Source organism: Mytilus californianus, unplaced genomic scaffold (genome assembly GCF_021869535.1).
Source record: "Mytilus californianus isolate M0D057914Y unplaced genomic scaffold, xbMytCali1.0.p SCAF_5, whole genome shotgun sequence".
NCBI lineage: Eukaryota > Metazoa > Mollusca > Bivalvia > Mytilida > Mytilidae > Mytilus > Mytilus californianus.
In genome coordinates this window covers 103084161-103094795 of record NW_026262701.1, presented here as the reverse complement: position 1 = coordinate 103094795, position 10635 = coordinate 103084161, and positions in this window count along the sequence as shown.

Here is a 10635-nt window from a genome sequence, read left to right as displayed (position 1 = left end):
AATTGGTATCAAACGAATATTAATGAATCCGAAGTACATGATTAATCACCCGATTATACTGTCAAATTCATTATTTAATTAAATCATCAATGCATATCGGAGCGGATGGTGCCTTCAAGGATTGACACCATATCGGAGCGGATGGTGCCTTCAGGGATTGACACCATATCGGAGCGGATGGTGCCTTCAGGGATTAACACCATATCGGAGCAGATGGTGCCTTCAGGGATTGACACCATATCGGAACGGATGGTGCCTTCAGGGATTGACACCATATCGGAGCGGATGGTGCCTTCAGGGATTGACACCATATCGGAGCGGATGGTGCATTCAGGGACTGACACCATATCGGAGCGGATGGTGCCTTCAGGGATTGACACCATATCGGAGCGGATGGTGCATTCAGGGGTTGACACCATATCAGAGCGGATGGTGCCTTCAGGGTTGACACCATATCGGAGCGGATGCCTTCAGGGATTGACATCATATTGGAGCGGATGGTTCCTTCAGGGGTTGACACCATATCGGAGAGGATGGTGCCTTCAGGGATTGACACCATATCGGAGCGGATGGTGCCTTCAGGGATTGACAGTTTTCATGCTGCAGCAAAGTGCGATCGGTAGTAACTTCAGCATATATTTTATAATAATAATCTTCATCATATGCCGGAGACCAAATGATTGAAAGCCAAATAAATGGATCTATTCAAAACGGATCTCAACATCAATTTCTGCAACTGCAATAAACTTTAAAAGTAGCCTTGAGACCACGTTACTTTGGAGCCCAATAGATAACACATGCAAGAGGATCAACGCCAAAAAGGACATACACATAAAGTTGAGAGGGAACTACGGTCTTTTATCTATTTACAGGAACGAGAAAATATTATTAATCTGAAAATGGATGTAGAGTAGCTGCATATATACGCTGGCTCAACAACAAAGTTAACTCAAAATAATAAGAAATTTCTACCCCAAGAATAGATTAGCTTAGCTGTATTTGGCAACAACATCTTTCGAAATTTTTGGTCCTCAATTCTCTTAAACTTTGTACCTTATTTGGCTTTTTGTTAAAAACGTGTTTGATTTGAGCGTCACTGATGAGTCTTTTGTAGACGAAAACGCTCGTCTGGCGTACAAAATGATAATCTTTGATGAGTTTTTTTCTTCAAATTTGTGTTAAATGTAATTTACTAAAGAAGCGGAAAAGTTAGTGAAAACACATATTTTAATGACATACAAAACACACTAGCTGATGTATATTTTCTTAAATTATCTTCAAGTACCAAGTAAGATTTAGAAACGTTTCTTATAAACTTAGAAAAAAATGAAAACAACATGTTATAAATTTCATGCGTCCGAAGCGTTTTTCTGGATATACCGGAAGCTGTTAAACCTTGCTGCATATCGTCTAAAATATCAGGGAAATTATATAAGTTCATGTTATGTATTCATCTTTAAAGAATTCCTTGCAGTCTTGACCATTAGAATTCTCGAATTCATTCACTTATTTTTTCAGTTATGAGGCTAGCAACAAATAAAGTAAATCGTCCGTTTAAATATGTTTTTGAGCTAAACGTTTCAACAATTGTGGAAAAGTTCGTTTCTGAATTAGCAAGTAACGCAGCTTTTCACATTTGGAAAATAAATTAAAGATCTGTAATATTGATAGTAAAATAATTTCCACGAAACACATGTAACATGCTATTCCTTTGCAATTCTTAAGTTAAAGAGAAAATCATAATATTTTATGCTAACACTGATTTTATATTTCTTTTTCTGGCTCCAAAGGTTGATTTTAGTATAGAAATATGTGCACCTTGACCTCCTCTGTCTAGCGGTTAGAACGTGAATCGTACTAAGAAAGGGTTTGTTTGGTTGTGATTATGAACAAATTCGGAACCACGTCAAGACATGGAACATTAAAATCAATCGATCTCCAAATACAAGAAGCCCTGCAACAATAATTTTAGAAACGTTGAAACTACTCTGTTGAGGATACCGTATGTGCAAAATTATTCCCTGCATTGCATTGCCCATTACCCATATTAGTTCCTACAGACACTGCAATTGAAGAGCGCGTTTCGTTACGACACATCTAGTTTGTTTTTAAATGGACCTATAGGTTACTCTTATGATTTAAATAACTTGAAGATATATTTCTAGATATCATTATTTATGAAATAAAAAAGAAAAAAAATACATATTTATATTACATATTAATTTAAATGACAGCAAAGCATTGTCAAAACAAGTCTGGTTCTGTAAATATACACGAACAGCTATAAATCCTGGAAGAATAATAGTTCACTTAAACTACTATAAAAGCATAAAATCATTACAGAAGTCTGACGGAGAAATTTATCTTGTAAGTATTGCCTACATTACATTAATATGTTCTTGGAAATAATTGAAATAACCTTTCAGAGGTATAGTCAAGTAAAGGGTAGAGTTTGCGCAAAACATATGCTTTGTTCCATATAGATGTTATGCACTAACATTTAATGTGTTTTTATTCTTAAAGTTATCAGTTTTTAATGAAAGGATGTCTGTTAAATTTATTTATAGCTCGTCTAGATTCGGGCAATTTAGAGCTTGTCAAGGGTATACTAATTTGTGTTGTTGAGTATCTAATAATGCTGCTACTTTGGACGCATAAAATAACACTGCATCGTTGTGCTGCAATAGATATAACCTAAATGTTTAATTATTTTAGACATTAGAAAGGTAAATTAATATTATGATATATTAAATCCAAATCGAGTATAAGACTATGTACTGTAAATATCTTAATGTACAGTGAAAAACATCTGTATAAACGTTGTATAAGGCTGACAATTTCTACAAATACTTGTAAAAAAAATTAAATTATGGCTTGGTCTGCACATAATAGGTTGAAATAGAATGCTTTAGATACAAGTATTTTTTTGTACATTTCAGGGTGTATAATTGAAATGAAGCGTTTAACAATTTTTGCCTTAGCTTTTATTCTCCTTCTGTTCCATGGAAGTGGTAAACGACAAAAAAAAACGTTAAGTGTAGTGTTTAAACGAGAATATAATTGATTAAATTTTTTTTTCATAAAAAATCATAACTTGTTTTAATTTTATAATAAAAAATGTATTAACTATTTTACATATTTAATCTTAAAGTTTTATACTGATATTTAAAAGAATTTTCATTTGCTCATTGGCATTACTTCACACGAAAGCTGTAGACAGAATGAACAATATATGTCCATTTTGAAGATAACTTTTTATTAAATTTTAACGCATGTAGTATAACTCAAGATTATTTTGCACTCCAAATGCACCCCGACAAAAATTCTACAATTCTAATAATTGACCCTAATTGTAGTTATCAATTGATAATTGTCTATTGTTGAAGGCCACATGTATCTCGAGACGCTTTTTGGGTTTTTTTTGTTGGTTGGTTTGTTTCTCATTGGCGGATGTAACATATCTATCAATTCAGATAGTACACATTTAAATTCTGCAGTATTAAGATCGAGGACAGTCAAGACCATTGTCTTAAAGTTAACTGTGAACGATTTAAAATCTTGTACACAACGGCTTCCCCTCGAAAAGAATAAAGTAAGACGTTATACATAACTACACTTACTACTTCAAAGTCTTTGTCAGAAGCCTCAATGTTCCCATCAAAAAGCATTTATAAAAGATGTTATTCAGTTGTAGAGTATTTTGACCGACAAAGTATTTGTTGTATTCAACAGAAACTGTTTTAAAATGATTTTCATTCTAATAGGTAACCATTGTGCACTCTTCCTTTATTGGTTTACTTGTATGAGGTTATCATACAGATTTAAAAGCTAAAAGTGCTTTCATTATATTTTAGCTTCTGCTATATTTGTTATTTACTTCTTTTGAATAAAATATATTTATAAAACTATGTTGCAATTAGCATTTACTATACGAAAATAGTAGATAAGTTAGAATACATAGTGCACAACCTAAATGGGGATTGCACTATCAAGTATAACATAATATCAAAATATTCATCAATTGAAAAAAAGCATGAAATTGAAAACATTTTGTAAATGTTTAAAGACTGCAAACACTTTTATTCCAAACAGACGAAAAGGGTTTATTTTTTATCCGGATCGTACTGCAATTATTCCTTTCATATTTGTAGACGACTATAACGCGCTCAACTCCGCCTACTCTAGTGATAATTCTTTTGATTGGCGGTTCGAACGCATACCATAAACAACAGCAGTCTTAACTATCAGATAACGGAACGCTTTTCCTAAAACAACTTATCTTGAATTTATCCCAAAATAAAGAATATTAGTTATCGAAAAATAATCTTAAAGAAAGTACAATAGTTAAAGAGCATCTGTTTCTCATGTAGCCCAAATACGCTAGAAATTAATGACGCTAATGCAACAACACAGTTTGCCTAACTTGTAGACTTATACAAATCGATAGAAACGACATTAAAAATACTATGGTGTTAATGGCAGAAAAAGTTTCTGTTTGATTAATTTCCATTTTTGTTTTTATTACTAGAGACGAATTAGAGCATGAGACATTGTATACTATATTTATAATATTATTTGAGTCATTTTCGATCACCTTTTTTGCAGATTGGTACACTTATATATAGTTTATCCTAGCGAATAATATTTTAATGTAACCTTTTTACATAACTGCTTATATTTAGTTTTGTTTTTTAACCATGGCGTTGTCAGTTTGTCTTCGACTCATGAGTTTGCATATCTCTTTCTTCCGTATCTCTGTCTAATCCATTGAAATTTTCATGGAAATATCGTTCCGATAAAAACCGAAAATGCACGTGTTTTCAAACTCAAAATAAAAACATTTTGATACATATATACATGTGTATATATTTTCAATATCTTTTTTTGTATAAATTTATTTGTAAAGGAACACAGGCTAAAGAAGGGAAAGTGAAATCATGCCTCCAAAAGTGCCCAACACCAAAGTGTGATAAATGCTGCAAAAGCAAGGGTTACCATTCTGGAAATTGTTTATTCATTGTCTGCATTTGCTGGTCAGTTGGCTAGACAAACACGTCAGGATAAATTGAATGATGAGTATGTATATAAGAACTAAAAACGTGTTTGAAACAGTGGACACAATTATATAACTAAAATTTAACTTTTTAGTTATATATATATATAATTATATATAACGAGAGAGAGAAAGAGAGAGAGAATAGCATATGGCTTTTTCAATATCACATGCGTATCAACCCGAGACACCAATATAACCACAAGAGCTCTGCTCGAGGGATTATATTGGTTGAGGGTGATACGGTGTGTGCTTTTTAAAAAAGCCATATCATATACTCTTTATTATATACCACTAGAAGATGTATTTCACGTGACATGAAGTAATACAGATTAGGGGTTTAATAAAGCCTTTCCAACCATTACTGATATCGATTACGCGAAGTCATACAGATTAGGGGTGTGATAAAGCCTTTGCAACCGTGACTGATATCAATATCATCACAGATGGCTGATACAGCACGATTGTGCCATTGATCGTATTACACATGCAATTTATCTGTATTTACTACTAAGTATATACTATATATACATGTATACGTCTTAATATGTGACAACTTTATGACAGACATTCTCCATCGGATAACCCTTGGTTAAACAAAGCTAAAATCATAATATATTTATATATAATTCATCTCAAATTGAGCCAAACAATGTTAAATCTGCAAATTTGTGTTAGCAAATTGTTTTGTTCTTCCTTCAGCAAAATTCGAACCCTTGCTTCTGTGACATGTTGGCAACTACGCCTGCACAGTATCAAGCGCTCTAGACTACTCGACTAAATAAGGTATACATGTATATAAGTATAGCTTTCGTTAGTCGAGTAATGCCGTTTTCTTTTTTTTTTATATACACTTTATGTATTTTCAAATTCACACATAAATCAAAGCTGTTTTGTCTTTTAAAAAAGTGTTTAAAACTTTTAAAACTTTTTAAATTTAAACTGTGATCCTATAATGTATATACAGACCCCTAAATGTGGTCTTTACACAAATATGTATCCTTTTGGTTAACATAACGATGTTTTGACATGATAAAACGTCGTAATTATAACGTCATGAAAATTATTACGAACAAAAAAGGATCAAAATAAAATAAAGTCTTCATTTATCAAAATAAGCAGCCGAATTATATTACATAATAGTCATATCGATAACCAATGATTTCTTTACCTAAATATATCCCTTGTCATGCAAACGTATTGTTACGTCACATGATCTTGAATAAAGTTTTTCGGTTGTACGTTAAATATCCTTTTCTCTCTCTATTATTTTGTTATATTACAGTTTTAGTTGAAATCGTACTTTATAAAAGTTTTTCATTAACTTCATTTTGTTCTTTTCTATATTGATTAACTGATATTTATTGTGACTAGTCTTAAGCTTGATTATATATCATCCTCAGCTTGTTAATCTTTTATTTGTGTATTTCCTCAATTCCCAAAAAAAGTTTGAAAACAATAACACGATTATATTCAGTATGATCTACTGTTTATTAGTGTTGGTTCGGGTCAATGAGACTTATATATTTATAAAGTCGTTAAAGCCAGACTTAGGCGTTCCTTTTTCCGGCATCTGCGTCGATGGCGATAACAGTTGTTAAACATTGGATTATGTTACACAGGCGAGACATATCCATGTGTTAACAATGTAGGCATCATAACTAAATTTTAAAAGGTTCAAAAGGAATATCAAAATAGTGTTACAAATAGCTTTCTGCATCAAAAATACATAACGAGTTTTCAACATGTATCATTCTGTTCCTTTACACAGATTTTAAATATCATAATGGCATCCCATTTTTTTAAAATTTATTTGTATTGGGTACCTATTTTAAAGATAACAACAACCATAGTAGTAAAATACATACAGATTTAACTAATACAGATCTGAGTTATGCAGCTTTGTCTGACGGATATTACTTTAAAATACTAAAACTGACGAAAATACGGGAAATCACACAATTCATAAATGTTCGTCGCCTCAAATATACTCAACATATCTTTACACAGCTTTTTAGACTGTTAGTATATTAAAAACATGTATCTTAAATGGTGCTTCTCATTGCGAACTGCATAGAAAAACTCTAAAACAAAATTAAAAACCAAACACATCAGTAAAAAATAGGGACTCAATTTTTCTGTAAGAATGCCTAAACCGTGCATATAAATAATAACTAAGTATTTCTATTTTCAGACAAAGAAGAGTATTTCAGAGCTGATGACAGACATGATATCAGATATTAAAACTAGTTTTATCTGTCATTCCAGTCCTTTTATTTAGCATTTAAACAATAACCCTATATCTAATCATCTTTTCGAAGTCATGACAACAGTTAGTAACCGATTTTCAAAAATCGTAAAAATGTATTTAAATATTCAATGATTATTCAGAAAACAAAAAAGAATCGCCTTAACTCGAATCGTTTAGAGACCACAAGCGTCGATAGCGTAAAATTCTCCTGATATTTATGCATCACCGACCATGATAATCCATACTCAGTGTACAATGCCACGACAAGGATTCATTGATTGATTGTTGTTTGTATTACTTCCATGGGAAAATATTGCATACATGCTCAGGACTAGAACAATGAATACAATAGGTAAGTTCTGCATGGTAAGGGTCGATTGGGATGAAGGGCGGAAAATGTGAATTGCTCTGGAAAATAAGGATATGTTGCATAATGACAGAAATTTTGTCTTACAAGACACCACCTATGGACAGAGAGTTATTAAAAGGGTTTTTTAACGTTCAGAGAGCGAAGCACTTTCTTTGCGCGAGGCCTCAGATTTACCGTCCTCATTCAGACTGGACATGGTTGTAAATACATCCCGCCCAGCCAAACGGACACACCCCTTTGGCAAAGTTTTAAACTTTGTTTGGAAAATAACAAAGGGATGACCAACTATTCAGATAAATTGTCTATTAAAATGAAAATTTTAAACAAATCAATTATCTTGGCGGATAGAAGTACGAGTTTGCAGTAATTTAGCTAATCTTACTCCTGTTAATTTGTAACTGAAAGTTTGATTTATAGTAATATTATGAGTACCTATGAACCAAACGACTTGTTATCAATTATGAATCTTGACTATAAGGCGTAAAATATTGATATTTTCATAAATAAATAAGACAGTTGGAAATCAAAAACAGAACAAATAATGGACGGACAGACACAATACGTTATTTTCCATTTGCTTCTTAACATAGCTTCAAATAAATCAACACTAACTTCTTAAACATAAGGGAGACGCCTCCCCTGTCAACACACCTGGTCTCGCTCCTTTTGTAGTTCTTGAGATTTCCTCAGTTTTTGTTTGTTACAATGATTTGTCTATTCTTGATTGATTTACGAGATTTGAACATCGGTAAACGATTTTGGCCATACATTCCTATAATTTGTATTCGGACTTTTTAACTTTTCTGAGTTTTTGGTTTTCATTGTTCTACAACTTTGAATATGACTTGGCCTTCAAACTCTTCAGGTTCGAGCGTCACTGATGAGTATAATGTACATGAAAAAAAGTATAAGGAAAATACCGAACTCCATGGCATATTATTGAGAAGGTCATTTTCTGTAAATTTACTGTTCGCCAAATATGCAATATTTGAAACATTAAGAATTGTCTAACCTATACATAGATGGTCTAAGTTCTACTTGGCACAACCTTTCGGAAATTTTGGTTTTCAATGCACTTCAACTTCGTATTTGATCTGATCTCCAAACTTATGAGTATTATGGAAAAGAAACACGCGTTTGTTATCTATCAGAATTAACACTTATATTCTGACCGGATATGACTGGGTATTTACATATCCGTTACAGCCAACGAACGCATCTTTTCAATAGCCTAAGGATGGGTTTCTTGCCGATTGGAGAAGTCCAGGCGACCGTATTTCTATACCCCAGTCAATCCTTGTGATTTTGATAACAGAAGTTGTGTGTTTTAATGAATGATTGATTGCTGGTTGCTTAACGTCCAGTGGCAAATATTTCATGCATGTTTAGGACGAAAACAAATTAACAATAAATACTATGGGTAGGTCCTGTAATCACTAAAAATGAGACATTTACAGGTCATTATATGATTTTGAATTACAAATCAGAGCACATCAATATCATAAACTCTATATCGCAAGGAATATAAACAGATTGAGAATGACATTAGATAGATGTCACAAAAGAAATTTATCAAAAACAATGACCACGAAATTAACTTCAGATGTCTTTTTTTGTTTTTGTTTTCCTTTTGCTGTTTATTTCAGTGTTATGACTTAGTGACAAAGACAATCATTGGTGTATGCATTCAAAAATCGCGTGGAAAATACCTATTTGAAATGATAGCAAAATATTTCATTAGTAATTATATTGACATTGCTTATAAATGTACATGGACGCAAACTACCCTAAATATGAAAAATAACACTTTACCAATGAGTTTTCCGTAATTAAGTCGTATTTATGCTGCTTTGCAAAAAAGACATCCTTTTAAACAACTTAAATGGTGCAAATGTTTAAAAACTACAATTTAAACATTTTTGTCGCCTTTACCCGACTAAGCATATATTTACAAAACTTAAAACACTGTAAGAATGCAGAATGCAGAATGCTTCTTTTCGTTTACGTATGTAAACTCTATAAACACACTAATCGGTAATGTGGGAATGCCTAAACAGTATCAATTACATACACATATAAGACGTAGAAACGACGAAAACGTGTTACTCAGATTTAGAAATTTACGTCTTGTTCATTAGATAATCTCAAGGCTCCGTACAAACAACGATACATTGTCGAATCATCTGCAGGTTGTGCAAAGGAATTGTCCGTTAGATTAACCACAATTTTGTCCGCAGTGAAAGAGGGATTACAGAAATACTGTGACATTGTTCACTCGCGTAGTGGCATAAACTATGCGTTGATTCTTAAGCACTCGAATAAATAAAGGCAACAGTAGTATACCGCTGTTCGAAACTCATAAGAAAGAACTTCTGGAAAATTTAAAATCTCGGTCATTTTCTGAAATAAATTCTATTAAAACTGGATCGCTGCCATTGCTGGAGGAAGTTTCCACTCCGGGGATATCACCAGCCCGGTAGATAGCTCTTCTGTGTTGACATGAATTATTATTGATATGTGCATAACTGTAAATAATTTGTTTACAAAATTTTTCGATATAGTAAGGATTACCTTAGCTGTATTTGTCAAAACCTTTCGTAATTTCAGGTCTTTATATTAACTTCGTACTCTATTTGGCCTTTTAAAATATTTCGATTCGAGCGTCACCGGTGAGTCTTTTATTGACGAAACGCGCGTCTGTACAAAATTGTAATCCTGGTATCTGTGATGAGTTCATATAGATCTGAGGTATGCCAGGTTTTTATCTCTCGATTTGTGTGTCGTGATATTTCTGGGATTTTTTTAGGTGGTCAGGCTTGCAATGAGTCTCACTGACATATACACCTAGATTTTGTTGATATCATATTAGAAATGTCTAACAAGCTCGCTTCTAAAACGACAATAAAAGACAAAAGCCATTAAAATTGAAGTTTTTGTATTGTATACCTCAAGGTATTTAGT